General features: G+C 47.3%; 1 long non-coding RNA gene across 10 annotated transcripts in view; it reads left to right on the top strand.

Annotated features, from left to right (window-relative positions):
- The window catches only part of LOC114205935 (uncharacterized), a 227,144-nt gene that overhangs the window by 116,630 nt on the left and 95,483 nt on the right, over window positions 1–15,031 (top strand). For all 10 annotated transcript variants that reach the window (XR_015768890.1, XR_015768891.1, XR_015768889.1 and 7 more), the window contains one exon: window positions 1,286–1,513. This is a non-coding gene — a long non-coding RNA (uncharacterized LOC114205935). The remainder of the gene's footprint in view (window positions 1–1,285; window positions 1,514–15,031) is intronic.

Raw genomic sequence — 15,031 nt, 5'->3', positions numbered from 1 at the left:
GGAATGTATGCATCCTCATGTCTTTTAGACCTCTCAGGATCTTAATCACACAATACACCTAATTGGATTTGTTTCTGTCTTGAAGACCTTCACTGAGGCTTCTTGGTTTCTCTTTTAATGGGTTCATTGCTTTCTAGACACACCACACAGCTCACAGCCTTGGATTGCTGTCCTTGATCTTCTCCTTGGTTCACTGCAAATTAAATTTTACAGCATTTTCTTCTGGAGTTCCTTTCCCATTTTGCCAGAATATAACTTCTCTGTGCCACAGCTTCTCTGTCTATAAACTTAGGATAAATATAATGTCATAGGATTGATGTGAAGGTTCAAAGTTAGTTCCTGTAAAGTGCTAAGAAGACTACCTTGCAAGTATTGCTCGGCAATATTTTCAGAAAGGGAAGTAAAACCCTTTGAGTCCAAAAACTCTCAAAATATCTTTATTTTCTACCGCCCCACTTGGTTGATAGCTTGGACTAGAATTTCAGTTTTCCCTTAAGATCTGAAATGTTTTGCTCCTTCATCCTCCAACATTACATTCTATTGCTAAGTCTGAGTTCAGTTTAGTTCTCGTCCTGTGGAGATCATCTTTATTTTTTTTTCTCTTCCTTCTAGAAGCAGCTAGGGCTCTTGTTTTATTGTTGGGGTTCTACAATGTTGACAGAGTACAGATAGGTTTTGTATTCTCTTTTGCTCATCCTGTTTGACACAGGTTGTGCCCTTTCTATTTGAAAATTCAGGTCTCTCTTTAGTCGAGAAGATTCTCTTCTTTTATTTCTCTATTTCCTCCTCTCTATTGTCCTTGTTATCTGTGTCTGGAGATCTCTCTAGGGATGCTTTTAGAATTAAAGAAATTCTCTTCTGGTTCTATAATTATGTCTCTTTTCCCTGGGGTCAGTTTTCTATCTCTTTCTCTTGAATATTTTATTTAATTTTTTTCCTTTTCAAATTCCTGGTGATTTTTGGTTGAGTCTTCATGAATGATGAGCAAAGGTAGTTGGTGAGCAAGGGTAGCTGATGTGGTTTCCTGTGCAAATGTGTTGGTCTGTAAAGCAGAACCATCACTCTCTTGACCTGGACGCACATGGGCAGCTTTGGTGACAGGTGCGCTTCCCCTGACGTACAAGAGCAGAGAGTGGGCTTGGGACCTCCCATGACTGGCACTTTCCCCAACGAATCCCAATTCCTCAGAGGTAAAAAACATGTCCAGTAAAATAAGGGCAATTATTTCGTTGTCTCCTAAGGCAAATTCATACATTAACCGAATTTCATCTTCTTTCATTGTTAGGGGGAGAAGGCAGCACATTACAAGGGACTGAACTGCAGTGGAGGACTAGGCGGAGAGTTGGTAGAGCAGCATGAATGTTTGCAGAGATGAAGCACCACCATGCTTCTCCAGTCACAGTTGCCTATGGGTCATCCATTTTGTTGCCGCTAAAGAAGCCAACAGCCTGATGGGCCTTCCCGGGTGCCCCTCCATGCATTCCCAGGGGCGTCACTCACTAGACGTTCTTAGGTGAGTCAATGTGGCCATCTCCTCCTACTTGGTCCTCATTTCTGGGGTCTCCTTGCAATGTCTGACCCTCCTGGGATCTCTGCAGATGGTGGCCATCACTTCAGTGGTTAAACCTCGGTCTCTAGCCCATGTCTCTCTCTTAAGTCCCACTTGGGGGAGGGTCCCACAGGCATCTCCCATTCACAGTCCCAAAGCTAACATTGGCATTTTTCCCCACTCCCTTCTTCCAAGTTCCCATTTTGCTCTGTGGTGCCCTATCTATCTGGTTGCCCAAGCCGAGACAGAGTTTGAGTTGCTTTAACAAACACCACAGCCTGAGGGGCTTGAACAAGAGAGATTTATTTCTCATGGTCTTGGAGGCTGGAAGTCTGAGATCAGGGAGCCAGCGTGGCCGGGTGGGGGTCCTCTTCCTAGTCTGCAGAGGCATGCCTTCTGGCAGAGAGGGAGGTGACCTCTCTGGTGCCTTTTCTTAGAAGGGCCCCAGTGCCATTGAGCGTGCTCCGCACTCAGGACCTACTCACCTTCCAGAGGCTCACCTCCTGATGCTTTGAGTCCGTAGACGGTCTTGTATCTTTTACATGTCTGTTGTGTGTCCCCTTCTCCGGCTTCTCTTGCCTTGGCTCAAGTCCTGCTCGTCCTGGTCTGCATGGCCTCTAGATGCTTTCTCCCTGTGTATGTGGCTCTCTCTCACAACACTGCACATCCAGAGGGTGGATCTCTTGCTGCAAGGCCTGGTGTGTGGGACCATATCGGTCTGTCTGTCTGCCTACCTGTCTGTCCTCTCCTCTAAGCATCCTCAGCTCCCCCACCCCCAATCTCTGATGCGCCCACGACAACAACAATGACAGCCAGTGGTAAGGAAGCTCCCAAGGGCAGGACTGTTTGTTCTTCTGTTTTCTTCACTGCTGATCTCCAGGGCCCGGAGCAGTGCACAGCATGTTGGTGTTCAAGAATAGGGTGTGCATACACTCAGTACCTCTTTCCATCCTTTCATCACGTGTGTCTTCCCCAGCTCTTGCCCTAATCTTCTGATTTTCCCTCTTTCCCTCCCTGCCAAGTGTCCCAAATGCATACAGTCTACTCTGTGATAGTATCTTCCTGATAATAGTGGGGACGAATGCACTGGCCACACCTGCGGCTGCATCCTGTGGGCTCGAGGTGCGTTACTCTGTTCTGGTGAAGCTACTCCAACCGGAAGTTACAGATGGTGTTGCTACTTGGTTGATCTGTCTTGTCGAGTGTGTCGAGGTTGTTTAGGGGCCAGATTGGTGAATTAACTAGATGTGTGTTGGCTTCACACCCCGCATGCTCTAGGTCTTTAACCTCTGGCATTTCCTCCAGGTGTGGGATGTATTTTTGATTTCCTGTCTTGGTGTGGATGTTCATGGGTGGGGGAGGCATTTCAGGGGCTTCCATTTAGTTTTCCCACTGCGGTCATTCTTACCTCCTACTCCAGAAATGAATGTAGTAATTCTTTCCATTTCCAGAGTCCCTTTAAATTTTACCTTGGGGGCTGGGGGAAGACCATGGTTGGGTCTGTGGACCCAGGGAAGCCACTCTGAGCCAGACCTGGCCAGGTCTTCCTTACCCCTGGCCCACATGCCTTCACTTTGATGATGGGCTTGAGGATCAGTTATCAGTGTCATCTCCATCGTGTGCCCAAAAATCCTCAAAGGGTCTGGGTATCCCCCATCCTCCAGCGTGTGGTTACCTGAGTACATGGTGTGTACTTCCCTCTTTGGGGAAGAACGAGGGGAGTCACCCACCTGTGCACTTGCTGTGATGCTGCAGGTCCTTCCTCCTGGGGACCCACCTGTTCTTCAGGCAGTGGGTGCTGGGCCTGAACACTGGCTCAGGTCCAGGTACCAACTCTGGCGCTGAGATGTGGCTTTTTCTTGGGACAGTTCGATTGTCTTGATTCAGCCTCTTGATCATCTTTCTTTGAAAAAAAATTTTTTTGAGTGTACAGATTGAACAATGCTCTTGGGGCCACCTGTCTCTCTCAGTCCTAGGCATGCTGTGTCCACTACTCTCTCTGGGTCAGGCCCCTGTGGCTGCCACTCCAGCCATGTTGCCCAATTATAATCGTGCCCCCTCTTGCATCTAGTTAGACACCACAGTGGCTTTTATCACTTCAAGACTCCATCAGCACATTTCCATCAGGGGGTCCAGTTGGGCAACAACAGGATGGCCCCTTCTGTGTTTTTCAGCACTGCCCCCCGACGGCATGTGGGGAGTGCTTATTCCCGGGCTTTCTTGCCAGGCATGGTTGGTTGGCTTCCCGATCTCCATGATATATCTGCTCTGGAAAGGCCACTTCCCTGAGCCTCTACCTCCTTTACTCCGCTATCTGGAGGGCAGTCCTGGCATTTCTGCTTCTCAGTGCGGGCCATCCTAGCAGCATGGCGTCCGGCCTTGGGGCCTTTCCAGAGTATCACACTGTCCGCATTATGGAAGATATGCCCACATGGATGCAGGATGCACTCTCCCTATTGCACACTTAGGTTCTGTGCATCCCAATCCAGCCCGTGTGTTCTTCTGGGTCTTGTCAATGGCTCTAGGCTGGGTCCTGCAGCCTCTTCTTTCCTGTAGCCTCTTCTTTCCTGTAGCAGCCCCAGAGCTTCCCCAGCGGGGTGTTGCTGTGACCTGGTCTGTGGGTGGGAGGGCGGTGGGAGTAGATCTCAGGGGTGTACCTGCTGCCGGTGGGGCAGAGGCCTCTGCAGCATTTTCCAGCAAGGGCCGCGCACTGGCCTTCGACAGGAGGAGAGGGCCACTTCTGCAGGCCCAGAGGGTCCTCAAGGGGATTTTTGTGACCTCTGACCTAGAAGTCCCCATTATAATTATCAGGGTCCCACTCCCTTCAAACCAGAGTCCACCACGGGCATCGTGGACTTTTTGGGGCTGAGGATTTAACCTTCTCTGGAGCTCTGCAGCCCTGATGATTAAGTCCTGAGCCCCATCTTCAGCTTTCCCGCATCTCTGGCTAAAAGAGATGTGTCTTCTTAGATTGCTGCCAGTGAGGCCTCTGACTTGCATGATCCACCTTAAATTGGCGATTAATAACTCTCAGGCTTTCTTTGTCTTTCTCCAATAGATGATGACACTCAGTGACAGCCATTCAACTCCATTATCCTCATAATTACCACTTTCCCAAGCTCTCTGGTGTCTGAGATACTGTACCTATTAGTACCTTCCTTCCCTTCCACAGTGTCTGTCCCAGTGCACCAGCGGGAAAAGTGTGAACAGTGCCACCGTGACAACCTGCCAAGGGCTTCCTGTATCCCATCCGCCACCGGCCCTGGGGCCTCATTGCTGTCTGTTTGCATTTGGTGGATGGATGCCATGCACCGCTGAGATCTCCTATCTAAATTGCTATTTATAGATAATCTGTGCTGGCCTGGGCACCCCGGGAGTGTAAGGAAGATGTTGTATGTAACCCTTCAGCCTTTGTTCTGTTGAAGAGCATAGGATTCACGTGCATTCCCCCGAGGTGGGGACAGACACCTGCCAGCTCCAGGGGATGGCCATCCTGATGGGAGCAGGCAGACATGCTGGGGACCTAGGAACCACCATCCAGAAGAGAGAGCACCTTAGGCCAAGAGTGGACTTGTTTTTAAAAGACAGAAGTGTCTACAGACTTAGGTCAGTGAAGAGAGAGAAAGACAAGGTTTGAAGAATCTGATAAATAAATAGTTAGCCTTTGTGTTTCCTCGGACTTTCTATTTTTTTAGGATTAAAGAAACCATATAATCAAGGCTTTAATTCTCACCATCAAACTAATAAACAAAAATACACTATTCTCTTGGGAAGGACCTTGGAATAATTTCTTAAGACATGACACGTGACATGCCACCAACCCTCTTCCAGTGCCGCCCCAACCCATCCCACCCACCATTTCCTCCCTCCCTTCTTTTCTTCCCCCCATCTTTCCTTTCTTTCATACGTGTCTATTTATTGAGTGCCTGCCTGGCGCCACGCACCGATCTAGTCCTGGGATCACCCAACCAGAAAGGTCTGTTTGGTCTTTCCTGGGGTCTCATCTGCATGGGAATGACCTCCAGGCTCCATTCTGACAGATTCCTTCTCGGATGCAACTAGGTCCCTCTACACGGATTTCCTCCGTGGTATAATGAATGGGATGATACTTTACATTGATGGAAGGAGTCTTAATTATTATTTATAAAGTGTGTTGAACATGCAAGGCATAAGTGCACCAACTGTGAACTTAGATTGGACCCCATTTTACTGAGTTTCAGCAATTTCTAGCGTGGTCTTCAGGCAGGGCCTCATAGGTATGAAACATTGCCAACTGCATATATTTTCTCATAAAAAAAAAATCTCATTAAGGAGAACTCTTCCTTTAGAGTCATCCTTTCCACAGGAAATCCCATGCAACCATGCAGGCATGGTAGCTTTTTTCCCCCCTAATGCAAGGGCCAATGCATACAGCAATTAATCTTTTGTTTACTTGAAACTTTCACATTCAGAAGGTTTCATTTTCACATCCAAACTCCCTGCTCTTTTGTGCAGGGAATAATGGTGCTGTATTTCTAATTATGAGGCCTCGCTGCAACTTCTGAATACCGCTTTTCTTCCCCCTTCCTCTTCTTCTAAGAAGAGCGCATGAAAAGCAGAATTTGTATTTTCCCTGGTTTGTAAGTACCATCATGTGGGGCGCTCTCCGTTTGGTCCTGAGCTCCTTCTTCTCTATGTTTGAACCATAGCGTCGATCCGGCCCACTCAAGATTCCCACTGGCGAGGAGCTGCTTTATTCGTAACCAATCCTTTCAAGCCAGGTTTTTTTAAATAATAAAAATAATGTATAAAAAGCACCCCCTGGGAGAAACTGTCAGGCCACACAGCTGGTAATTTCAAGGGGTGGGGGGAGCTGCAGTCCGCACTCCACTTTCCTGTGATTCCAGCTGATTTCTTTTAAGTGACACTGCTTTCGTTACGTTTGGTCATTCTAGGAAATGGACGGTCTTGCGCGAACATTCTTGGGAAGGTAATGAAATGAAGCAGGTATGGGGTTGCCTGCCCCAAGTGTTTGGCCCAGGGAAGGAAGGGGTGGTAGTGTTCTCATCTTCCACTTGTCAGGGCTCGGCTCTGTTGTGAGCTGGAGAAACAGAAGAATGAATGATTAAAAGAACAGATGGGTGAATGGTAGGTGTGCAATCAACGTTCGTATTTACTTTGCAATTATAGCTGCAGAGTGTGCAAAGGCATGTTCTTCCTCCCTACACTTTCCCCATTTGGTTAGAATTTCGTTTAGATTTCCCACCCTTCCTCCATCTCTTCCTCCCTCTCTCCCTCCCTGTTTTCCTTCTCCATCTTCTTTTATGGATCAGGATCTCAGTATCTGTGAGCCATTAGCTCACATATATTGAACCACTAGCTTTACAGCTCTATCAAGCATTCGTTTCTCTCATCGGCTATGTCTCACCTTTATATAATATCCCCAAGCAGAGCCAATTTGTCCATCAGGTACGGTGGGCACAGTGCCTGAGGCCCGAGATAATGTTAAGGGCCTATGTGGTGTTTTAACTTTAGAACTGAAACAGGAATTTTTAAATTGAAGAAAATATCTTAATAAACAATATTAACATAGGCATCTTTTTTATCAACATGGAGGAGAATATAATTTTACATATTATTTTATGGAAGAAAGGACCCATGGAGGCAAACATGCCTAGAGCCCCTGAAGGGCATAACGAGGCCCTGTCCCAAAGGCTTCATATCTTTTGATACAGCCAGTGATTCTAGGTCTTGGCTCACACTACAATCACCCAGGCTCCACACCATTCTTAGGGATTCTGAATTCATATGTCTGGGAGGGGGCTCAGGCAATGGGTTATTTGAAAGCCCCTCTGGTTATGTGGTCAGGACAGAAAACCACGGGTTTGGGTGTTAGATGCTTTCAAACTCTACTGTATACAGCAGTCACCTGGGCGGGGGAGGTCTCCGTAACTACAGATTCGGATTCAGAGGCCTGGGGGCAGGGCCAAAATCTAGCATTTCCAACAAGCTCCCAGGTGACGGTGCTGATGCTGGCTCATCCCCCCCCCCCACCCCCTTCAGAGCAGTGGTCTAGCCTGGGTTCTGCATTGAGGGGACATGCCATTCTCTGCCTGGAGTTCTGGCACCTTAATGATGATAGGAGCTGCTCTTTATTGAGCACCACTGTTGGCTAGTCACTAGCTGTGTTTTCCATACTTTTTTTGATGTCGTAACTGCCTTACGAGGGGGGTGCTATTATCCCTCTTTTACAGATGAATAAGTAGAGGTTTCGAGAAGTGCAGACCGGAGCCCAGGCCTCCACAGAGACGAACTGGTGGTGCTGGGATTCGAGTCAGGTCTGAGCCCGGCCAAGTCCACAGTCTTTCCCCAGCGCCATGCTCCTCCAGCCCCCGAGTGCCTGCCTTACCTGACACCCCACCCTGCAGCCAGAGGGCTCAGCACCTCCCTACCATGGTTTTGATGAGATAACTGTAGCTTAAAAAGAGTGAACAGATAAAAGTCCAACAGTGAACTACATTATTTTATATTATATGGTGAACTCTCTTACTTTTGATATTTGATAACTCCAGCCTCCATTGTATCCTGATGCTCAGTGAATCCCAACATTGGTCTTACTGCACCACCACCCCGCTCACCTGCTGGCTGAACTCTCTGGGTAATGGTCAAGGCCCTCTGGCTCCACGTGCCATAGAAACTTCCCAACACGCATTCACTCATCCGACATCCATTTACGGAGCATCCGCTCTGATGCAAGGCCCTTGTCCACGTGCGGGACTTTCTGGTTTGTTTAGAGGCCATTGCTATTTTGGTGAGCAATAAAATAAAGACCTACACAACTTATAAATTATCATCCGTTTATTCTAGATGAAATTTTCTTCCCATAACTTCAGCAAAATAATTATACTGTTATACTTAAGATTCCCACAAAATTTGTGTCCTATTAACAACGAATATCTAAATGCTTAAAATACCAAGTGCAACTGTTTTCAAAGTATATAAAATTTGAATGCATTTTCATTAAGGTCTAAGTTTTAAATATGCTTAAAATTCAAAATATTAAAGTTATTTTTCACATGTTTTCAAAGAGTTGTTTTTCTCCCAAATTGTTAAAGCAAAATGTAGGTTATAATTCATACATTTTGACAATTAACATCAAAATTATTTTAGTGTAACTGGAGTCTTTAGTTGTTTTTGAAAAAATAAATCTTATTGCATAGACATATGCAATTTATTTAACAGAAATAAAAGTTTGCACTATTCATTTGGTTGCCCATGTAAAGAATTAGTATGTTTTATGCATATTATGTATATACCTACATATATAGAAATATAAGAGCAATATGAATCACTTTATATGAATCAGCATGTACAATGGTTGCAAATACCACACTGAATGGAATACACACTTAGCCTCTGGAAGCCTGAATTGGAACTTGAAGAGAAGCAGGAGAAAGGATGATTGGCAGGTCTAGGACTCTACCGCAGACACACCCTTGGAGAGAAAGGATTAGACAAGAACGTTAATTGGTCTTTTCTCTTACCTAATTGCTTCCGCTGCGCCATCCTTACCTTCACTTCAAAGCAGTACCAGTATCCAACCCTCAGACCTTCATGGTTTTGGATACAACCGCCTTTTATTTTGAAGACCTAGGGCCAGCGATGTGGACAAGCACAAGTCTGGGTCTGCATGGGGTTATCAAGAGAGCGGGTGTTCAAGGACGCCATATTAACTTCCTGTAACAAGTCACCCCCGATGCGAGCCCTGACAACAACAGAAATGTATTCCCTCCTCGTTCGGGAGGGTGGAAATCCGAAGTCCACACCATCAGGCTGTAGTCAAGGCGTTGGCAGTGTTGCTGTCCCTCAGAAAGCTCTAGGGGAGAATCTGGGCCCTGCCTCTTTCCGTCTCCAGTGGCCACTGGCATTTCTTGGCTTGTGGACACATCATAACGTCTGCCTCCAGGGTCCCTTTGCTTCCTCCTCTTGCACATGTGTCAAAGCTCCCTCTGTCTCTCTTTGAGGAAGATCCTTGTGATGGCAGGTAGGGCCCAGCCCGGGAATCTAGGATAATCTCCCCACCTCCAGATCCTCAACTTAATCACATCTGCAAAATCCTATACAAGGTAATATTTACAGATTCTGGGGATTAAAACTGACATTGGAGGGGTACGTATTCAGCAGACTGCAGATGAACTCTACCGTGTCACTGTTGAGTGCCAGGTCACGGGGGACAAGGTGCTCATGTGTTCTGTATTAAATGCAATTTGTTTTATGTCATGATATGTTGGACCGTAAAGCAGAGGGTCTTGGCAGGGGACCCTTCCTCCCCTTCAGCGCTGGCTGTGAAGCTCACGATCGTTCAGTGCTTAAACAGCACCTGGCACACAGTAAGAACTGTAAACTTTAGCTTTCACTGTTAGGACCAGAGATGGTGTCTGGTCCCCAGGTACTGATCAGCGATCTTTGCCTCAGGGCCTTTCCAGCCACCCACCGTGCTGGAAACGGAGGTTCAAAGATGAGCAACACTTGGTTCCTGTCCTCAAGAGGCTTCCGGTCTGCTGCCGTGTTTCCCAAACTTGAGACACATAGGGGTGCCTTTTGAAGGACAAAAAAAAAAAAAAAAAAAAAATCTCCGTCACCTGGTGTTGTTTGAGACAAGTTCTAGTTGTGCAAACACACAACTTAGGAGTTGACTTTTTATGCTTGTAGCTCCTACACTTCTCCAACATAAAACCATTCTTCTAATCGGGTGTTAACCAAACTGAAATCTACTCAAGTTTAAAGTCGAGTGGTGTGCTGGGCTCCGAGGCTGATGAACACCGATCTAGTGACCACGTCTCGCGTTTCCTGGGCCCATTCCCTCGTCACACGTTCTGCTTCTCTGTCTGTTTGCTAAGTGTTATACTCAGTTTTGGTTTGAAGAACTATGGCCCCAGACTTTGCTTTTGACCACCAGCCTCGAGTCACCTGTGTGGTGCCTTTGCTGACACCCTTCTCATCCTCCTGGGATGCTTCTGTCTCTTTATGGCCTTCGAAATGTTCTCGCCCTTCCGGGGGCCGGCTCAGACCAGCTCCTGACTTGGTGCTTTTCTATCACGGCACTGACGGTGACTTGCCACACGGCCTCCATCAATTTCGTGCTGGATGTTCCATCCTCCCGGGGGCTTGCTCTGAATCTGCTCTTGACCCCACTGCGCCTGAACGGGCATCGGCAACACCCAGGCCCTCGGTGCATCTTCGGAATTCGGCTGGATTTGCGGGTGTCTCTTCAGCCGCATGGATGGATCGTGGAGCAGGTGAATGGCCACTGTGAGGAGAGGGACTACTGCCTTTGTGTCCCTGAGCTGCATTCCGGAGAACTTTGCAGCACTGACGTGGTGAGGAAGGCCCAGGGCGATGCTTGAATAGGGGCAGGGCTGGCACAAATGGCGTGCACCTGTGCGTGCGTGCATTCGTGCATGTGTGTTTGTGTGTGTGTGTGTTTAACCGTATCCCGGAGGCCACTTTACCTGCACGTAGAGGTGAGGACAGCAGTGGGACGTTATTCTCACCCAGGCGGGTGTCCCACCCCAGGTCCCCCACATCCATCCTCCTTTTGTCTTCTCCTTCCTCCTAAGGGATTCGTGGTGAAGAAAAGGAGCAGTGGGAGAAATTTTTTCTTACTGGCAACATTGTTGAAAACAAATTGCAGGAAACGATCTCCCACGTGAACTCCTGTGCCACATCCTTTGATGTAGGTACCCCAATCGCAGCCCCAGGCGTTTCCAGATGCAGGAGCTTCTGAGCATCTCTCATTCCCAAGTGGTGCGATTACATCTCCAACTCTTCGTGACCCTCCAGGGTTTTTTTTTTTTTTTTTTTTACTTGTATAAATAAATCAATTATTTAAGGCGATGGCTTTGATCTCCACGAGCTGCTATTTGGTGGAAAACCTCAGTTGTTCTCCGGGAGCTCCCTCCCTGCCCAGCATGCGGTGCAGCCCTTCCTTCGGAGGCCTGGCTGTCCCCAGGGCATCAGGGGCATGCGGCAGCCTTGGCCTCGGTGGCCAGGCGCCCCACTCTGAGGCAGCGGCTGTGGGCCAGGCTGAGCAGACACTGAGTGCAGCCGCGGTGCCCATGATCTTCACCCCCTTCGAAGGTGGAGCTGCTCCCTGCCTTTAAGGGGGGATCCATACAGTGTGTTTTCTGAAGCAACACTCGCATTGGTTGGGTGATAAGAATTTGGCGGTCACTTGGGATCTGTATGAATTAGTATTTATATCATATTAATGAGGTGTTAACTGCTCTTGCAACCTTTTTAATGCAAATTAATCCAGCGCCGTTTGCAACGTCATGTACCCAGTGTAATACCTTCTAGCCTTTCTATTATTGTTAAAGCAATTAGTGGTGCAATGTTAATGAATAACATGCTCCACGTCTGCTCACCGCTACACACCAGGTGTCTTTTGGGGGGAAAGAGATTGTTCCAACATTGTTAGGGTGACTTGAAAGTTACAGTCTCACCCAAACACAGGGACATCTGACAGGTGCTGCAGTGACATCTGCGTGTGGAATTCGCCTGGATGGGACCAGCCTGCAGGGCTATGGACTCGAATGCCATCCAAGACCCCCCTACCCTTGTTTGTCTCCTTTCTGCTTTCTATGTGGATGAGCAGTGTGAGTGAGGGGGGCCAAACTGGGGCCTGAAGCAAAAGGAAGACTATGCCCCACATATGTGCTTAGCAAAATGTCCTCCAGTACTCGGAACCACAGAGAAAATTGAATAGAGGCTCTGCAGTAAAAAACTATGAATATATATATATAGCCCCACATTGCTCCATCTGTTTGGACCCCATTGTTAACCCTCACAAAGCTGTCCCGAGGGTCCTCAAAGGCCAAGGGACTGGGAACTGCCGCTGGGGGGAACCACTGTTTGGAAACTAAAGAATCATAAAACAAGTGACAACCAGTCTTTATTTCAAAGTTTTGAGATTTGGCACATCGTGGATTTTTTGCATTGTTTTATTTTTATTTATTTTTTAAGAGAGACAGAGAGAGCACACATGCACAAACGCAGGGAGGGGCAGAGAGAGAGGGAGAGAGAATCCCAAGCAGACTCCCCGTTGGGTGTGGAGCCTGACGTGGGGCTCGATCCTATGACCCAAGATCGTGACCGGAGCCAAAACCAAGAGTCAGATGCCCAATCAACTGAGCCAGCCAGGCGCCCCTGCATTAATTTTTATTTTAAAAATATTACATTAGAAATCATTTTATCTTGATTTCTGAGATTTTTGATTCCTCCTCAAGTGGTGTCTCCCTAGCCCCATCCTAACCCTCCCCGGAGTGGTTGAATGGGTGACTGTATTGATTTTGCAAGGACAATGGCCCTGGTTTAGACAGAGTATCGCTACAGGGGTTGGGGATCCTGGGACTTTCCTGGGCTTCCCAGCTTCTTAAACATTTGGGGAAAATCCCAGCATCTTCATTATCTTTGAAATTGAGAGACACATCACTCAGCTAGGCAGCTGGTGACAGGGTTTTCATAGAAGCAGCTGTTTTAAATCTTCTCAGATATAGGCGGGATATTATATATAATCAAATAATTCTCCAGATAAAATTGAGTCATCCGAACATGTGCAGAGTTGAAGATGGACTTTGGATGGAGAGAGTGGGTTTCAGTTTGGCTCTTGCACTTTTTAGCTGAGTCATCTTAGATGGGTTGCTCAAGATCATCGAGCCTCCATTTTCTTATCAGAAATGAAAATGATGCCTATTTATAGAATTGTTATAAGGATTAAATAAAACAATCTGGGCAAAGGATTTGACACACAATAGACCTGGCCCATTCCTAGTTTCTCTCTTCATCTGAAGGGAGGACCTGTGTTCACAAATGAATTCTCAGTTCTGTGCCCCAGCAAAGGGCCATGTGGTCTTTTATTTAGACTCTATCACATAGTTAGTAGATCCTAGTTGCTGAAAGTCACTGTGTTTCTCCAAAGCCCCGAGATTCCAGCACAGTCTCCTGCTATATGGCATGCCCTACAGCCTAATGCCATGTTGTTACAGGACTCCCCTTAAGGGAGATAGTACCAGCTGGTGGTTCCAACTTCCATTTCCAATCCCCCTTACATTTGTTACCTTCTAGCTAGGAGTAGCCACCCAGTACAATGCAGGCCCAAGGGACAAAAGGAAGCCAAGTTTGCTTAGAGTTCCTGAAAACTTCTGCTACCGTGTTGACTTCTTTCTTCTTTCGGGTGGAACAAATGAAGATATGGTAGGTGGTGCCCCTATAGTTCTCGCCAATCGGAGGCCACTAGAGTCTTAGGATGGCACCACTGAACCAGAGAAATGAGTCTCTTCTTTGTTTAAGCCACTGTGGCTAAGTTTTCTGTCTCTTTCAACCAAAATCTTTCCTTTCTGGTGTACCAAAACTCCAGTCATCCAGGGTACATCCAGAACCTCCAGACGATAACCATGAGACAAAGTCACTCTAGTGCTCGGGACGGTCATCCCTGTGATGTGATGAAGACTGCGTCCCTGGCTTTCTCTACCCTTCAGATGAGTCATCCTGCAGACCCCAAAGTTCCTGAGGCCGGGAGAGCCCTTCAGGGTCCACCCCACCTTTCAGCCGCACCTGCCCAGACAGGTGAATCAAAACTGCAGCCTTTGCTTGGGCTCCAGCTGGGCCTCCTGCTTCTAGAAAGGCATCATGAAGCTCTCAGTTGGGAAAAGATATGGCTACTGCAAAGTAAATACCCAAGGAGGGAGACTTCTTGACACCATCGCTAAGTGTGTTGGAGTGAGGGGCCTCATACTTTGCTTTTCAACCAGGTTGAAGTGCCGTGATGAAGACGGCAAGGTTGGGGTCCTCGGATTGCTCAGTCAGTGCCCCTCCCTCTTGGACTCTATGGCACTGCCTGGCCCTGGGGCCCCTCTGGCCTCCTTTGTCCCTCCTTCCAGCTGGGTCCTGCCCATCACCACCTGTTTGACAGCCGAGCTGATTACTAATGTCAACAGCCGGTGAACACATAGCTGATGTAAATTCAGTTTTCCAAAGATTCTGTAAGTCTTAACTTAAAGGAGTGAATAGAATTTTAGGTACCAGAATAGACTTTGTTGGGCTGGGAGGCTGATGAGCATTGTTGAGTCGTGGAAGCATGACATTTTTTATCAGGCAGTAAGATGCATAACCCTCTTCCAAAATTCTTATTATATATAAGGGTGGCATATGTTTATCTAGAATAGCTCCTGATGAATCTGCTTTTTAAAAAGCTTTAGACAAAAACAGTCTTCTGTAGGTTGTGGCAACTGTGGGGATGCTAATTTTATAATGAGCCATAAATTGATTGACAGGAGGCAAAACAATAATGGGGTAGAAGACAATTGGCTCAGAGACAGAAGCAGGCAACTAAGAGGAGGTGACTTGGTTGGCAGAGGTGGTTGAGCACACTTGAAGCATGATTCCATAAGCCAAGCGTGGGGAGGAATTCTGACAAGAGGTCCCGTGGCTCAGTCAAGGACT

This window comes from Eumetopias jubatus, unplaced genomic scaffold (genome assembly GCF_037043125.1).
Source record: "Eumetopias jubatus isolate StellerSeaLion01/CBP00866 unplaced genomic scaffold, mEumJub1_p1.0 scaffold_9, whole genome shotgun sequence".
In the NCBI taxonomy this organism is placed as follows: domain Eukaryota; kingdom Metazoa; phylum Chordata; class Mammalia; order Carnivora; family Otariidae; genus Eumetopias; species Eumetopias jubatus.
This window is presented reverse-complemented; position numbering and strand designations above follow the sequence as displayed.